Below are 19508 nucleotides of genomic sequence, written 5' to 3' on the forward strand. Positions count from 1 at the left end.
TACAGACAGTTCTACGCAGGTCGCGTACATCCTACTGAGGCAAACCAGTTGGTCAAAATACGTCAGCAGGAAGGGGAATCATTGAAAGACTATGTCCAGCGTTTTATGCGAGTGACAGTTGGAGCTAAAATAGTAGGTGATGAAGGAAAGATGATGACTCTAACTGTAGGAGTTAGGCACCATTTACCCCTCTGGAGTAGCCTCAGAAAGCATGGGGTTAAAAGTACCCAGGAGTTCTTGGATCGGGCTGATCGATACATCAAGCTCGAGGATGCGATTGCCAATGAAGGGAAGTTGCCAAATAAAGAAAAGGGGCCCAAATAACCCACCAAAGCCGCCAACGGGTCGAAGCCCAATGGCAACGACAAAGGTAACGGGAATGGCAATGGTAAGAATGGTGGAAAGTGGGCGCATAATGAACCCTCGACCTCCGAGAATAAGCGCCCCAAGGGCAATCGTTACGAGCCAAGATTCACCAACTACACCGCCCTTGTCGAATCTCGGGCAGAAGTGTATCAAGCTACAAGCTCCAGTGTGCCCTACAAGCGACCCGCTCCCATAAGAAAAAGATATTTCAAAAAGAGATACAACTAAGTTCTGTCATTTTCACAACGACTACGGGCATGATACCAATGAATGTAACCAGCTGAAGGATGAGATCGAGTTCTTGATCAGACAGGGACATTTGAGAAGATATGTGCGAGCCGTGGAAGGTTCCCAGCGAGAGGCTTTGGGTGGCAACAAGCAGGCGCCCACACGCCAGCGCTTGCCACCTTTACAGCCAGATCATGTGGCAGGCACATTACTCACCATCTGTGGAGGCCCACATCTCGCAGGAAACAGTGGAAAGGAAAGGGAACGATACGCTCGAACCCTACGCCATGACCAGGACATCGAGATGATGAGTGTTGAGGATCGAGCACCAAAAAAGGCTTGGACGGAGGAGGAATTAATAACCTTCTCTGATGACGATGCCCATCATGTGCGATTCCCACACTCCGTTTCGCTGGTCGTGGATGTTCAAATTGCCAACATGATGGTGAAGAGGGTACTGGTCGATATAGGAAGTTCAGTCAACATCCTATATAAGTCTTCGCTGGAAAGAATGAAGTTATCCGTTAAGGGCTTAGAGCCATGCAACCAAACCATTTATGGTTTCTCTGGTGAAGGACTCGCCCCAACGGGGTCGATTAGACTCCCAGTCACAACAGGTACTGCACCTGCTAATAGGACATTACTCGCTACTTTTATAGTAGTTGATTGTCCTTCGGCGTACAATGCTGTAATTGGAAGGCCAATACTAGTTGACCTTCGAGCCGTCACCTCTATATGGCACCTGACCATGAAATTCCCAACAGACGCAGGGGTAGGATGCGTACACGGGAATCAGCGGGAAGTAAGAGAGTGCTATAATGCCTCGATCACCAAGGCAAAGAAGGGTGTGTCGAGGAATGTTCCTGCAAAGGAGTTGCAACTGGCCATTGATGCGCAGACCCACTCAGGTGATAATGTCACCAAATAGGGCATTGCCCAAAGTGAGGATAGAGACTTGGATCCTCGCTTTGGGGATTTTGAAGAAGAAGTAGGACCCATCGAGGACCTGGAAGAGGTCCAACTCAATGAGGCACATCTGACCAGGGTTGTGAAAGTCGGAAAAAACTTAGAGACAACAACCAAACAAGCACTGGTGGAATTTTTAAGGAGGAACCAGGAAGTCTTCGCCTGGTCGCATAAAGACATGGTTGGGATAGATCCTGCAGTCATCAGCCATGTCCTGAACATCGAAAAAAGTTCCACTTGTGCAGCAAAAAAGAAGGCTGCTTGATAAAGACAGATCAAAAGTCTTAAAAGAAGAAGTAGAAAAACTGAAGGAGAATGGGTTCATCCGGGTGGCGTTTTATCCATCATGGGTCTCTAATACTGTGCTAGTTCTCAAGCCGAATGGCAAATGGCGAACATGTGTGGATTTCACAGACCTCAATAAAGCCTGCCCTAAAGATTGCTTCCCACTCCCCAGGATCGACTAGCTGGTCGACGCCACTACAGAGCACGAGATCCTCTCCTTTATGGATGCATACTCGGGGTATAATCAGATTAGTATGCATCCCCCTGATGAGGATCACACTAGCTTTTGAACCGATACAGGGCTTTACTGTTATAAAGTAATGCCCTTCGGTTTGAAAAACACTGGTGCGACTTACCAGCGACTAGTCAACCACATGTTTAAAGAGCTGATCAGTACAAACATGGAGGTTTACGTCGACGACATGCTGGTTAAGTCAAAAAAGGTAGAAGGACATGTGAAGGATTTACATGAGTGCTTCAACGTCTTAAACGAGTATCAGATGAAGCTAAATCCCCTCAAATGTTCCTTCGGAGTAGGATTGGGGAAGTTCTTGGGATTCATAGTCAAATCAAGAGGAATCGAAGCCAATCCCGAGAAGATTAAAGCCCTGATCGAGATGAAATCGCCAATGAGGATCAAGGATGTTCAAAGTTTAACAAGAAGGATTGTTGCTGTAACACCCCAATTTTCTAATAAGGTTTATGACCTTGATTAGCGTGCCTGGAGGGCAATAAATGAATTAACATGTGAATATATGAATTTAAATGATTATGTGATTAGAATGCATGTTTAGGTGGAATAAATATGCATGTGGGCCCTGTTTGTATGTTAGGGGTAAATTGGTAACTTTAGTCCGCTGAGGGCATAAATGTGATAATTTTATTATGTGATTTGTACCACGTGTGTGTGGTGATATTAACGTGATGCACATGCTGAGACGGTCCTAGGGAGCTAATTAGTTTAAAAGTCACAACGAGATTAAGTACCCGGCTCGGGAGGAGCCTAGGGGTATTTTGGGAATTTTGTACCTTGGTTTGTGAGCTAATGGTTAATGGTGATTGAGTAACTTGAGTGACCATTAGTAACCATTAAGAGTAACAGATTTTAGGTGAGGAAATTGGTAGATTTGTAAGAAATGTGAAATGTCTAAAATGTCTTTGAGGTTTAGTTAGGAAATGATTACTATGAGGGGTAAAATGGTCATTTGGTAAAGGGTAGGTAAGTTTCAGCTGAAGGAAAAGAGGAACCACGTATAACACTTAGTCACATATTGGTTTATGCTGAAATTTGAAGAAAAAGCTAGAAGGAAAGGGAAACAAGAAGGAGAGCTGAAATTTGAAACTTAGGAGGAAATTCAAGAGGTTTGAGGCAACCAAAATCAAGCTTAAGCTAGGATTGTTCAGAGGTAAGAGTTATGCTCTGTTTTTGCTTGAGTTTAAATTTGATTTTTAGAGATTAAGTGTGGGAATTTAAAGGAAGTATGGCTGGTTTGGTTTGGAAAATTCAGTTTGAATAATCAAGGGGGAAGTGGCTTGAAGCTGGAATCAAGGAAGCTTAAGGTTGAATTCTTTACTTGAGGTAAGGATTCTGTGCAATTATGAGGTTTATTTCTGTTGTGGTTTAAGGAATTTGAAGTATGGTTTAGGTTTTTGTAGGCTTTGGTCTAAGTTTCTAACTTACTGGTTTGAACTATTGAAATTTGGAATCAAAGTGTGATTTATGGGAGTGATTATGTCTTTATGCTTGTGGATGGTGTTTATAGGTTGTTAGATGGTTTATTTGTGGTTTTAAATTGGTTTTGGGGTTTAGGTATGTGTTTAGGTTGAATTGGGAGTGTTTTGGCTCGGGGAAAATGCAGGGGAAAACCCAGAATTCTGGGTTCGCGAAGGGGCGCCGCGGCGCTAGGCTATTTTCAGGACAGGGTAATTTTGCATTTTTGGGCATTTGATCCGGGGGCTCGGGGGATGATTCCGCTGCGCTGTTTTGGGAAATTGGGGGTCCCGAGAGTACGGGATTGGTCCCAGGAAGTGGTTTTGGATTGGTTAGTATTAAATGATGTTTTATATGTGTTGTGACTAGGTTTTCGGAGAGGCTCGGGTTAGAGGACCGTGCTCGTGACCTTGGTGCATTGCGAAGCTCGGGATACAGGTAAGAAAACTGTAACACCCGTAGAGCAGGGCATGGGCCCATAGTGTTGTTGCAGGGCACGGCCCTAGATTGGATTATTGTTAGGGTGTAGCCTTGATTGAATTATTATATGTTTGAATGTTGTTTGAGAATGCTGTATATGGTTATAGTAGAATGAACAACAAAGGGGCCGGGAACGGCAAGGGGCCGAGAACGGCGAAGGGCCGAGAACAGCGAAGGCCGAGAATGGCAGTGGGGCCGGGAATAACATTTAGCACATGGAGTGCTTATAGTTGGGGTGAGACCCCAATGGATACATGGGATATCCTTACGGTGAGGACCGAGATCCCAAGCTTTGATAATGTTTCTGGGACGACATGGCCGTATATGCTTAATCTGTTGGACTATTTGTTTATTTGTGGATTATCTGACATAGTGGTTATATATTATGCGTATGTTATGTGCTGTATAATTTTTCTTGCTGGGCTTCGGCTCACGGGTGCTCTGTGTTACAGGTAAGGGCAAGGAGAAAGTCAACCAGCCATGAGTACGGAGAGCGTGGGGGTGACGTGTACATGTTTGGCCTGCCCGACTACTTTGGTTGGGGGTGTTTTTGAGAAATGGTTGTATTAAACTATAGTTTAATGGTTAATTATCTATAAACCTGTTTTGAGTTGTAAATATTTTATAAACCATATTTTGGGATCCCAAATGTAAGACACTTGAAATTTTCAATGAATTAAGGGATTTTGAAAGACTACAGCCTTGATTTTAGTTTAATCACACTTTTATTATTAAAACCTCGTCTAGCGAGTTAAGTGCACCTTTTAAACCCACTTAGTAACGACTTCAAGGGAGTAGGGCGTTACAACTTGGTATCAGAGCGAGCCAAGGTTTATTGGTTCTGGAGATTGACTGAACATCTACGCTCGTTGTCACTGAAAAGCTCGACTCAGGGTTGATTGGTATGGTTGATTAATATGCTTGAATATGTGTTTGAATGCCTTGTTTGCCTGCTTAGTTTATAAAGAGCATGATGAATGAAATAACATATGCATGATGTTAGGGCATGGCCGTATATGCTTAATCTGTTGGACTATCTGTTTATTTGTGGATTATCTGACATAGTGGTTATATATTATGCGTATGTTATGTGCTGTATAAGTTTTCTTGCTGGGCTTCGGCTCACGGGTGCTCTGTGTTACAGGTAAGGGCAAGGAGAAAGTCAACCAGCCATGAGTACGGAGAGCGTGGGGGCGACGTGTACATGTTTGGCCTGCCCGATTGCTTTGGTTGGGGGTGTTTTTGAGAAATGGCTGTATTAAACTATAGTTTGATGGTTAATTATCTGTAAACCTGTTTTGAGTTGTAAATATTTTATAAACCATATTTTGGGATCCCAAATGTAAGACACTTGAAATTTTCAATGAATTAAGGGATTTTGAAAGACTACAGCCTTGATTTCAGTTTATTCACACTTTTATTATTAAAACCTCGTCTAGCGAGTTAAGTGCACATTTTAAACCCACTTAGTAACGGCTCTAAGGGAGTAGGGCGTTACAGCTGCGCTCAGTAGATTCATTTCAAAATCAACAGATAAGTGCGTTCCGTTCTTTAATCTACTTAGAGGCAACAAAAAATTTGAGTGGACAGGGGAGTGTGAGCAAGCATTTCAAGCATTAAAAGCTCATATGGCGCAGCCACCCGTCCTATCAAAACCTGTAGATGGGGAAACTTTGTTCATCTACCTAGCGATCACAGAATATGCTGCAAGTGCTGTGTTATTAAGGGAGGAAGAAGGTGTTGTGAAAATTGATTCGATTAAAATGTGCAAGTGTACACAGTCACAAAACAAGTAATAAAGTAGTAAGTATTCAAGATCGTCTCCACAGGGATTGCAAATTAAAAAGTAAGCAAAACAATTACTAAACAATTGTAGAAAATTAAAAGTCAAGTGGTTGTTTATAGACTAAGCCAAATATTAAAATAAAATGGAAATACTGAAATTAAATACTGAATTGAACAAGAAAATTGAGAGAAATATATGAATTGCAAAATGGACTTGAATTATTGAATTCCCCTATATTATTCGTCTTAAACAAATTGCGGAAATATTGCTGCAGCAATATTCTAGCAAAACTCCCAGGATAACAAAAAGTTCATTTAACACGCATAAAACTTTCCCAAATCTTATGACCTTAATTCTTCTACCTAATTAAATATATTCCTATGCAAAATCAGATTTAAGAATGCAATCACAGTTCAATTCTCATATGTTACACAAGGTAATTAACATATCCCTATATTAATTACTAACATAACCTAACCTAGATTATGACTTGTGTCATCCAAGTTTTTCCTATTACATTCAACCTTTCCAGCATTAAATATAATTAAAATAACTTGCCATTGCTGGCCAAACAACAACAAGAAATTAATTTAAGCACACTTGAATGATCAAGGGAGATTTTACTAAAATAAAGTGCAAGAAATGGATAGATTATGACATAGGGTTCATCAACAATTCAAGCCACCAAGAAATTAGTTCATGGCTGGTTTCATAAACATTAATTCACAATCAAAACAGCCCATAATATTCAGATTTAGAATCTAACTCAGAAATTAATAACAGAAAGTTTAGGAAAAGAAGAAAGAACAAATCCAAAATGATGCTTGAGCTTTCTATGCTTGTCCTCCTTCTTCCTTGTTGGTATCTCAGCTTGTTCCTCTGTTTTTTTCTGGTTTTTCTTTGCCAAAAATGGCTGCTGGTTCTCTATTACGGCTGGAGCATTCTTTTGGGTATATTAGGTTTTCTCCTCTCCTCCAAAAATACCATAATGCCCCTCTTTTTCCCCCAAAACATAAAGTCTTCCTTCTCTTTTGTCTTTTTCTCAAATGTGCTGATCATTTCCTTCTGCCATTGCCACATCAACCGAAATATAAGCTTGCCTTTTGACTGCCATGTGTTCCATGCTCTAAAATATACCTGATCACAATGCTTCAGTTTTGCTGCAGCAATCCTGAATATTCAGCCATCAACACATAAATTCATCACAATAGATTCATATGCTAGCTCATTCCTTTGTGCACATATCTATCCATGAAATCATTATCTTTAACCCAAGAGCTATTAAAACTAAAAATAATTGCACTTAATTAAAATAATGAAAACATCAAAGATAGCTACAAAAACAAAAAATAAACTAACATCACCCATGATTTTTTCACAATTATAAGTTCAAAAGCACATGAAATAACTCTTTATTCAAGAGTTATCAGAAGGCGTCCAAAAGGTTGTTTATTATGTAAGCAAAAGGCTGATCTGAGCAGAGTTGAGGTATCCCCCCATCGAAAGGTTAGCCTATTGTTTAATTCTGGCCTCGAGGAAGCTGCGTCCTTACTTTCAAGCTCACCCGATCACAGTTTTGACTAACCAGCCCCTACGGCAAGTCCTGCAAAAGCCGAAAATTGCGGGTCGATTGTTGAAATAGGCAGTCGAACTTAGGCAGTTCGATATAACCTACTTGCCGCGAGCAGCAATAAAAGGGCAAGTCTTGGCTGACTTCATTGCAGAGTTCACTGAACTCACAGATAGCGAGCAGAGTGAAAAACCTAATGAGCCCAGGCCTCACTCTGAAGCTCCATCGTAGAAATTGTTCACAGACGGTTCATCCAACGAATCCCAAGCAGGAGCAGGAGTGATATTGATAACGCTGGAAAGGCATCGATTTCACTGCGCAATTAGGTTTGACTTCACTGCCTCTAACAACGAAGTCGAATATGAAGCCCTACTCGCTAGGTTAAGGTTGGCTAGAGACATGAATATAAAGGTGCTGGACATTTACAGTGATTCGTAGCTGGTGGTGAATCAGGTCATTGGGGAATACCAGGCATGAGGCCCGAAAATGGTCGCCTATGTGAACAAGACAAAGGATCTGTTGGCACAATTCGACAAATACACCCTGCAGCAAGTACCTCGCGACCAGAATTCCAATGCTGATGCTTTGGCCAAACTTGCAAGTGCGAAGGATGCTGACACTTTTAAATATAGTGCTAGTTGAGCGACTATGTACACCAAGCATTTGAGCAGAAGAAAACACTATGGTGATCCAGATGGCAGACACGTGGATGGCACCATACGTAGAGTATCTTACGCACGGCGTATTACCAACAGACAGAAACAAAGCCAGGACCCTTCAACGATAGGCTGTTAGGTATATCCTGGTCGATGGAATTCTATACCGAAGAGGATACTCTATGCCACTGCTCAGATGTGTTTCACCAGAAAAGGCCAAAGAATTGATGAAATAGGTACATGAAGGCTTCTGCGGAGACCACGCTGGGGGGCAAAGTTTATAAAAAAAGATCTTGAGGCAGGGGTATTTCTGGCCAACGATGAATGAAGACTCAATGGAGTTCGTGTGGAGGTGTGACAAGTGCCAGAGATTTTCCAAAATCCCACGAGCAGCCCCCAATGAGTTAAAGCAAATGTAGAGTCCATGGCCCTTCGCAGTTTGGGGAATATATCTAATCGAATCTTTGCCTACAGGAAAAGGTGGTGTAAAGTATACAGTGGTTGCCGTCGATTACTTCACCAAATGGCCCGAGACTGAGCCACTCACAACCATAACGACCAAGAAAGTGCTTGACTTCGTAGTCAAGAACATCGTTTGTCGATATAGATTGCCAAGAAAAATCGTCTCGGATAACGGCACCCAATTTGACAGTGACCTATTCACGGACTTCTGCGAACGACATGGTATTATCAAGAGCTTTTATTCAGTGGCTCATCCCCAAGCGAATGGGCAAGTCGAAGCAGTTAACAAAAACTTAAAGGATACCCTGAAGAAAAGACTTAAAGAAGCTAAGGGAGCATGGTCAGAATAGTTTCCTGAAGTTCTTTGGTCGTATAGGACTTCCCACCGAACAGCAATAGGTCATACCCCATTTTCTTTAGCATACGGGTATGAAGCCATGTTGCCTGTCGAGTTGGATCCACCCTCGCATCGCAGATTAACATACGACCAGGACTCTAATAGCCAACTATTGATGGAGTCCCTAGACCTGGTCGAGGAAAAACGTGAACAAGCCCAACTCCGAGTAGCTGCGTACCAGCAAAAAGTCGTCTGGTATTTCAATTCTAAAGTAAGAGAAAGGAAATTCAGCATCAGAGACCTAGTACTTCGAAGAGTTTTCTTAAACACCCGCGACCAAGCTGCTGGAGTACTCGGACCTGACTGGGAGGGACCTTACCAGATTGAAGAAGTCCTTCATCCAGGCACCTACAAACTTGCACGCTTAAATGGAGATCTCGTTCCTCGTTATTGGAATGGAGAACACCTGCGCAAGTATTATCCGTGAACAATCCTTCTTAAAGGATTGGCTTGTATTAATTTTTACAAGTTTTGAAAAAGGGTTGGTCATTTTACATGGCCGATCGCTTATAAGTGTAAGATCTTTTTTACTCCCTCGTACAGACACGTTTTGTCCATTTAATACGAGAAATATAAGGGACTGTGCGCAGCCAGTCATTCTTGCCAATCTTTGTATTTATTACAAGTATTTGCTCACCACGTGTGTTGGTTTGCTATATTACCACTTTAATGTTTTTATCCCGAGCACTAATGTTCGCACAGGTTTTGGTCAAGGCAAGTGACCAAGGACCTAAAAGCTCCTCGATCACTTGGGGGCATATAAGGCACCTAGTAAGCAAAGCATATCAAAATGTATGTAAACACATGAGAAAAATAAGTGAAAGCATGGGTACTTAGAGTATTTTTCAAAATTTTATATTTTGTTAAATCAAACCAAAGTACTATGCTAAGTTCGGTCATGTGAACGAATGTTATAATAAAGTAAAAACGTATTATAATATCAAAAATGAATCCTTATACACTGCGAGCAGTATTGCTCGGATGTAATTGTTTAATTAAAAGAAAATAGCTGCCCATGCAGCAATAAAAAACATATTGTCTTTACATCACGACCCGTAGGTCGTGCAATTAAAAAGATAGAAAATAAAAACAGAAAGAGACTAAGGGGCTGTAGGATCTTGGGGAGCATCCCGGTTGACCACTTCTTCAGCATCAACTTCTCCTCCGTCCATTCCAGTGGCCAGCAAAATCTCTGGGGAAGCAGAATCCTTGCTCTTTCTTCCTCTGCCAGTCGAGCAGCACAGTGAGCGAGCTCGACGTTTCTTGCATTCTCAGGAAGGTAATTGAAGTTGGCACCCTGGTTGTGCTTCAAGAAATCATAGAAGCACCGGAGTATGGCATTCTTGTACCTTTCCAAGTTGCTGGCATTGGCTTTCTCAAGCCCCTCGATCCAACCCTCCAAGGTTGTAGTCTCTTGTCTACTCGCAATCAAGTCATCCTCGAGCTTTTTAGCCGCGCGGTTGTTGATGCGGTTAGACTCCTTGAACTGGTCCCGCTGCTCGATGGCTTTGTCCAGAGAATTTTGCTTCTCCCTCAACTCCTCGGCCAGTTTATTCTTCTCCTCGAGCATCGTTGCAAGTTGTTCGACATATTTCGCTTCGATAGCTTTGAGTTCATCAGCATGCGGTTGCTCCAAAGATTTGGCCTGCTCGGTGACAGCACCCGAGCGGAGATGGCTGACAGTAAGGGTCAGCATCACCTGCGATCAGGGAAAATGTTAGATTAACTGTAGAATATAGAAGGGTTGTCTCCACAGAAAAATATGACTTACACTGGAAAACTCGTTCAAGGCGCGGTTTAAGATCTGGTTGATGCCCATCGTCTCCATCCCAGCCATTGCCTTTCGGCATCGATCGTGCTTCAAAATCTTGGCCACTTTGTCTTTGACCAATCTTAAGGCACGACTCGATACGTCGCCGCCTGTGGAAGCAGGACCGGCCTGCTGAGTCTGGTCGGCTGGGGCCGGTGGAGATGGTGTCGACCCAGCAGGAGTAGGGGGAGTTTGCTGCTCGTGAGGAGAAGGTGGTGGAGTTGCGTTGGCTGAGGGTCCATCCTCCGGGATGCCTACAGTGCAAGGATTCTTAGCCTGAGGCGCTTTACTGCTTTCCCCAGGATGCCTCTTGCTTGTTTTCTTTTTGCTCGAGGGAACCACGGAAGCCTCAGGGGCACTGTAAATGTCGAACACGTTCTCAGAGTCCATGTCTGGAAAAGAAGCAAATAGTCGAACAATGAGATAGCATAAATAACTAAGTATATTACATCAGGAAAAGAATAAAGAAAGATTGCAAAGTCAAATACCCAAGCTATTATTACTGGTCGCTATACTATAGACTCTATTAGTCACACACTCACTCTCCAACATGAAGAAGTCTAGACCTAAATTTGGAGCATATTTAAAATTGTCGTCCCCGTCGAATAGGTGACAGGTAATTGGCAAGCTATCTAAAAGCGAAATAATTGTACCATTCTCATCTGAAGACTCGTCCAAGTGTTCGACAGGCTCAGTGGCTTTCTTTTTCCCCTTCCCCAAGGAGGCAGAGGACCTCCTTGCTGGAGGAGTGCCAACTGGTTCCCTGATCGTGACCGCAGTTGGTCTCCTTCGTGGAGGTGACGCTGGTGGTTGCTGCTCGGGTTCCTCCTCGACTGTGGCACTCCCTGCTGTTGACTCCCTCACATCCTAAGGTTAGCCTCTGTGACCAGAGCTTGACGCTTTTCTCCACGTCAGTCATGCTGGCCAAGAGGGCTGACCTTAACTCCATGTCTGGAGTAGGTTCTGGTCGCAACCATGGGCCTGAAAAGGGTAAAATATTATAAGGAAGTGCAGAGAAAAAATTGAAGAAGAACTAACGATCAGTGGAACAGAGACATTACCTCCTCGGGTGAAGGCCAGGTTGTTCGTGACCATATCGGTTGTAAGGAAATACTCCTGGTAGTACCTCCCCACGTTCGATATGTGAGTGGTGCCGGTCAAGAAGGTGCGTCCAATCTCCTGGTGGCAAAAGTGAAAGAACCCCGTACCTTCTTGGTTGGGGTTGGATTTGAGGTCAAACAAATAATTAACCTCGTGAGGGGTTGGCATGGGCCATTTTTTGTGACTGTAAAGGATATAGAGTGCAGCAAGCATTCTATACCCGTTGGGAGTTATTTGAAAAGGGGCAACTCCAAAATAGTTGGCCACCCCTTGGAAGAAAGAATGAAGAGGCAAGGTATCCCCTGCCTCAATATGGAACCTCGACCAGGCGCTGAAGGCGCCTCTGGGAAAGTTTGCCCATTGATCTTGGTTGGGCCGAACTAATGTTACTCCTGTGAGTCCATACTTCTTGATGTAGTTGGCGATCATCCTGATCGTCACTCTACTCTCAGGTACTACATACCATTCAACATCCGGTTGAACAACATGTCGAGGCCGGGCTCGTTTTTGAATAACAGGCTTGGGAGCGTTTCTCTCTCGACCACTGGTCGAGGGAGTCCCAGCCTGCGAATCAAGCTGGGTCAAAGGATTTGGGGTTTTCTTCTTTTAGGCTCTACCCATATTTACATGAGTTTATCGAGGTCTTTAAGGTGAAGCTCGAGAGAAGGGGATCTCTTGGATTCACTGCGATGGTTGCTCTTCATCCTCGAGCAGTTGTGCAAGCAGATCATCGTCGATAGGCCTCTCACCTCCCCACAAATCTTGCATTAAAAGCTGCGAACAGAAAAGGGGGGGGGGGGGGGGGGGGAGAACGAAAGGCCTAAAAATGGGGTTAGAATAACGTTGCTCATGTATAAAAGTTTAACTTTGATATGACCAGCAACATTCTAACAAAAACACAAGATTTTATACGAGCAGTTTAAAAGACAGATCAAAAAGTGAAAGTAAAATTTTTTTCTGGAAAAAGCTTTTTCAACTCCAAAAGGGACGGGAAAAACCCAGTTTTTCAACTATCCTAAATATCGAATTTTTACTTCGATTTTACGCCCTAAACTTACGATCTTGACTATCAAACTGGCTCTTAACTCCTACAGAGCAAAACTACGCTACCCTGTCAAGCATCAATCGGTATACACACAATCCTCATGCATTTCAACCCAAGAATACGAAAAACTTCATAACTCAAAATAGGCATATAACAGTATGCATGGCATGTCAGAGAGCATGAAAGTTGAAGAAATTTACCTAGATGAAGATTGGAAGTTTTGAATGAAGCAACTTTAGGCGTGCGAATAGAGAATCCTTAGAACAAGCGACGGATGATCTTCAAAGTTTCTGAAGCTTTGGGTTGAGGTTCTTGGCAAGAAAATGGCAAGTAAAAAGTGAAAAGGTAAATTCGGGGATTATTTATAATGGCTGAAATGTGATAAAAAGTGGTAATCATGAGTTACATTTTTCAAGGCACGGGGAAGTGTAATGGCCGTCAAAAGGGTTACTTGGAAACCGAAAAGGCATGATTGGACGTGTTTAGGTCACCTTTTTCAAGGAAGCACGAGTGACTCTGACAGATTTCGTGGGGTATTCGAAAGGTCAGTTCTCTAAGTTCACTTATTGCTGGTCGCAATAAATAAACTTGGGGGGCAAATGTTTATCCAAAAAATAGCTGTGGATGACGTGGCAAGAATTTTCAACACGTGGCAGAGATACTGCTCGACTATCGACTTGTTATACCCAGATTTCGAGCCATGGTAAGTGTGACCTCGAAAGTTGGATTCGCAATAAATGGTCTCGAAGGGATTAGAGTATGCTTCAGGATTGTATATCGAGCCTGCAAAGTATGATATATGTGTTAGGAAAAATAATATTGCCTCAATGGAAATGGTAAGATAATGTTACAACTCTATACAAAATATTACAATGGACAAGATTGATTAAATAAAGTGTTACAACTCTATAACTAAAAATATAAATAAAACAAAGGAAATGAAGAAGATGATGAAGAAGAAGAGAATAGTAAAGTACAACTCAAAACAAAAGTTACAAATAAAATAAAGTGTTTGGACCAAATGAAGAGATTATAACTCTTAAACAAAATATACAAGTAAATAAAACAAGAGAATAAGAAGAAGAACAATAGAATAAAAGGAAGAACATAAACCACAAACAAACTCTCACTTACACAACCTAAGTGAAGAGGATTGGGGATCACCAACTTGAACAAGGTTTAAAACCTTTGTCCAAAAGCTTATTTCCCCCTAACTCAAGTACTAAGGGATCTCTCTCAGATTTTGGAAATGCTTTCTGGAATAATCAAGCCTCAAGGTGTTTCTAGCCAAGTGCTCTAGTGGATAGAAATGGTGTGTCTTACAAGTGAGCATTAGGCTCCTATTTATAGAGTTTAGAGACACCCTTTGAATTTCAAATTCCACCAACCCCCATGGCTGTTACCAATGATTAATTGGGTGTTTTATGGAATTAAAATAGAGAATTGGGAGTTACTAAGCTGTTGGAATCGTTCAAAGTTGGATAAAAAACCGAAATGATAGAAGGTGTCAGCCATTAGGGCCGCGGCGCTAGTTCCAGGCGCCGCGGCCCTCAGTCAATTTCAGCAACACATTTTTCAGTTTTTTTCCAAAACGTTCCAATTTATTCCCACTTGATTTTGTAACTTCCATACACAATATGGGAGTTAAAATCACATCTCTATCAGCCATTTCTCATATGGCTTTAAGAAATTCATCTCAATATTGTGTAACAACAAATCTACACAATAATGGGTGATATTTAGGAGTTACAAATTTGTGATGAATTTGTAACACCAAATATGTTACATGTTTGGATATTTCACATATATCCAAATAATGTAACTCTCTATTATATGTTACAATATGTGACACTCTATGTCACATTTATTTAATCTAAAACATTATATTATAAAATAATATAATATTACATTATATTATAAAATAATATAACAATATGACCTCGAATATGGTGACCTTGAAACTATCTCTATCTCGAAAGGTAGCTCCGAGAACACACTCATCTACGGGGACGACTTCGGATCAGGGATCTCGAGCTCGATGCACGTACGATCTCGAAAGACACGTGATCTCGGGAGATGTCATTAGCTCGCACAATGACGTGAGACCTGGGATGCTAAAGCCTTAGAGATATGCGATAACCACCTTGAATATCTACAAGTATTATAAATATGAGATGTAATCCTCATTTATTAATGTAAATCCCCAAGAATCGTGGGATATTATTTGGTCAGTTATGCGTTTCCTGGTCTTCAGGGACGCTTCCTTTTATATCTGATTATAGGCATTTAAAGCCATTTATTTTATTCACAAAAGAGGAACTACCCAAAATATGTGGGATAGTATTCTACATTCTTCTCTATAAATAGAGAAGAAATGCACCATTGTAATGGACCGAGATTCTGATCCTTGAGAGAAAACTCTGAAGAATTCGTGCTAAAGAATTTTCAGAGATAATCTTGAGATTAATAACAGAGACTTGTGGACTAGGCAGATTTAACTGCTGAACCACGTAAAAATCGTGTGTTTGATTTGTTTTATTTCTTTTGGCCATTGTCATTAATTGTTTACGTGCTCTTCTTTTATCTGTTGATGAAAAACGGCGTCAACACGACTAGAGACACTTCCATATGCAGGGTTCAAGTTTTATATACGACCAGCCTGGTCGTACACTCTATTTATTTATGTATAAATTTGTATAGTTGTAATGATAACCGAGAATATCTCTTCATTATAACCTGAATATCCGTTTATTAAGGAAAGATATGATTGATTGACTCATGTAACCCTCCTTGAGCCTATAAATATACATGAAATAGCTCAATGGGGGATCTTTTTTCCGAATCCTTTTTTCTGATATGAAAAATAGAGAATTGTATTGCTATTATCCATTGTCTGTATTGTTTCTGCTTCTAAGGTTCGTGAAACTCAAAAACCCTAGTTTTTTCATCACACCTTTGAAGCTCAACATTAATAATAGCATCAAGTGGATGTAGGTCATTACCAATCTTTGGGGCCGAACCACTATAATTATTGGTGTTCTTTCTTTTCCATTAGATTATCTTTTCAAGCATCGTGCTATTTCCTGTCGTATTTTTGACTCCGTGTCAGCCGCCAAAACGAGAGTCAACAAACACTGTTTATAAGGCACACCGTAACGGTCCCTGGAGTTTAGGGCGTTACAGTTTAAAATCTCGTCCTTGTTCTCAAATATCCCGATGTTGGTAAGGAAAATAGGATAGTTTCTATATGCTTATATGTTATGATATGTTTATGCTATAATATGTTATGATATATATGAATATGTTTTTATGTTGCTAGGGGCTCATAGTTGCTTAGCTAGCAAACCTCAATGTATTTTGAGGCTCATAGTTGCTTTGCTAGCAAACCCTAATGTTTACCATGTACATGGATCAGAGTTGTGATATATGTTTTATAGTATATATTTTGTAGTCTTCTGTTTATGTTTTATGTTATATGTGCTAGTAGATTTTTCTTGCTGGGCATTAGGCTCACTCCTTTATTTTTTTATGTGATGCAAGAAAATAGATATGGGCAGAAGGATTCATGGTAGCTTGGTTTGTGTATTAAGAATGAAGGGATTCGATGGACTATGTGACGATTCGAGGACGACATTATTTTTAGTCTCTTTAAATTATGTTTTTATGTATTTTCCGCATTTATCTTTGTAAACAATTTCCTTTAGTTTTAAAGTTATGTTTTATTTTAAAACAATGGGATCCCATACCGCTCATTTATGTATTTCAATATTTACTTTGGAGTTTTAATAAAGTTGTAAATATTTCTTATGTATGTTTTATTTAAATTAGTAGCTATGTCTAGTAGTTTTAATGGTCCAAGGTCTTAGAATTAGTTGAGTTATTACAGGACATTGAAATTACGTATATATGTATATATTGCTTTGCTCATGTGAAACATTTAACCATGTTTATTGGAGATATGAGTAAACTGAGTTAGAACATAGTTTGTCGCTGAAATATATATATTTATATAAGTAGTTATGATTAAAGAACTTATGAAGATGATGAGATTATAACTTATGGCTATCTCTGCTATTACTCATAAGATTTGTTTCAGTATTAAATCTCTTTATAATTATTAACAATCATACATTGATCATATCAGATGCTGCCTTTTGTGTTTATTATTTTGGTGTCATTTCTAAGCTCTTATGGGGCTGAATCCAATATAACAATCATATAAGTAGTTTATGATTAGTTGATTAGAGTAAACATATAAAGAATCACAGAAATTCTTTTGTAGGAAACTGATCTTTCTTTTCATGGTGTTTAAGATTTTTTTTTTTACACAGTTTGATCATTTTAAGTCTGGAAATTATTTGAGTTTTATGGAAACTAAACTTTTTGAATTTGTAGAGTAATTACTAGCTTCATAGGTGATTATTTCTAATATGGGAACTTGAATTTATTTATATGGTGATTAGAGAAGGATTTTATAGTGATTGTTTATATGATGCTTTTTCATTTATTTGTATTTTATAAGTTTTAATCAATAGTCTTTGCTCTATTTGTTGGAATGTAAAGACTTAAGGGCATCTCCAACCCATAATACTATATATGGTGTTGTACCAACACCAAAACTAAGGAAGCTTAGTACCATATTTTTTTTCTATTCCAATTACAACACCAAAATGTATATTCTTTATTATATTATATTATATATTTTTTTATAGAATACAATAATACCCATATGTTTATATATATAGGATATAAATATATATATTTTTAAAAGAGAAATGATATATATATTAAAAAAAGAAAAAATAGTAGTCTTTTGTCGTGTGAAAGAAGTTATAGCCTGGCAGTTAGAAAGAAGTTTGTATTTTTCTTTGACTCTTACAATCTGTTTCCAGTACCAACTGCCATTAATAGGAGAAATATAGTCCCACCAATTCTCATCCTTCAGATAAACGCTATGTATCCCATAAATTGTCTTGCTTTGAGGCTATAGCCCAAACATATTTAGCAATTGCAGCCGTGTTCCAAAGCAGCGAGTTTCGAATCCCCAAACCCCCTTCAGATTTGGATTTACACAACTGCTCCCAAGCTACATACCCTGGAATGTATGATTCATCACTACCTCGCCATAAAAAAGACCTGCAAATGGTATTAATCTTTTTGAGCACTCTCTTTGGTATTACCATAATTTGTGCCCAATAAGAGTGAATGTAGATGAGCATAGAATTTATTAAGGTAACCTAACCAGCAAAAGAGATATTCCGTGATCCCTAAATTCGAATTTTTTGGATCATTTTTTCCACCAACACTTCACATTCTGATGCTGAAAGTCTTCTAGCACATATTGGGATTCCCATATATTTAAATGGCAGCTCACTTCGAGAAAACCCCGAGGCTTCCAGGACTCTCTTAATATCAGTATCCTCCATTCCGCAACAGTAAAGGCCTGTTTTTGAATCATTTGGTTGCAAACCAGAAGTCATCGAAAATAGTTTCAGCCCTTGAAGCAAATAATAAATGGACTTAAAGTCCCCATGACAAAAGAATAAAACAGCATCTGCAAAGCAGAGATGGTTCATTTTCAAACCCAAACAGCGATCATGGTATTTAAAGTCCTCCTTTTGTCCCACCTTAGACAAAATTCTAGAAAGATATTCCATACAGAGCACAAAAATCAGAGGAGACATGGGATCTCCTTGACGCAAACCCCTTTTTGCTTCAAAGAAACCATGAATGGAACCATTACGAGATAAACTAAAGCGAGGAGTTTTGATACATACCATTATTAGGCGGATAAAACTTGCTGGAAAATTCAGTGCCAAAAGCATTTCTTCAATGAAGCCCCATTCTAATGTGTCATATGCTTTCCGAAGATCTAACTTGATCATACAATTTGGTCTTGTTCCTTTCCGTCCATAATGTCTCACCAAGTCTTGCACTACCATAATATTATAGGCAATGAACCTGCCTTGAATAAAGCCACTTTGGTTTTGTGCTACCAAATCAGGTAAAATCTGCCTAAGCCTAGAGCAAATCATCTTGGTTGCAACCTTATAAACCACATTACAGCATGCAATAGGCCTAAAATCACTCACACCATTAGGGCACTTAGTCTTGGGAATAAGAGTAAGTATAGTGGAGTTTAGTTCCTTGAGTAATTTACCTGAATGTAAAAAAGATAGCACTGCTGTACAAACATCTTCTTTGACCAGCTCCCAATTGTCCTGAAAGAAATAGCTGCTATATCCGTCCGGCCCAGGGGATTTACTACCCGAGATATCAAAAAGAGCCTTTTTCACTTCCGCCTCAGTGTAAACTTGCAATAACAGCTCCCTCTTAGACTCAGATAAAATCGTCCCAAGATTCATTATTCTTTGATTAACTGACTTCCTGTTTGATAATTTCGAACCCAACAAACCAGAATAATATTGAATGAAAACATCTCTGACTTTATTCGGATCATCCACCCAGATTCCATCCTCATCTTTAATTGAATAAATTCTATTGTTTGCTCTCCTTTGGCGAAGACTAGCATGGAACAAAGAAGTATTCTCATCTCCCTCTTTTAACCAAACAATCTTAGATTTTTGATGTAAAAAAGAGAGATATGCTTTATGGATGTCTGAATATGCTTTTCGAGCCTCCTGT

Source organism: Humulus lupulus, chromosome 8, assembly GCF_963169125.1.
Source record: "Humulus lupulus chromosome 8, drHumLupu1.1, whole genome shotgun sequence".
NCBI classification, from domain to species: domain Eukaryota; kingdom Viridiplantae; phylum Streptophyta; class Magnoliopsida; order Rosales; family Cannabaceae; genus Humulus; species Humulus lupulus.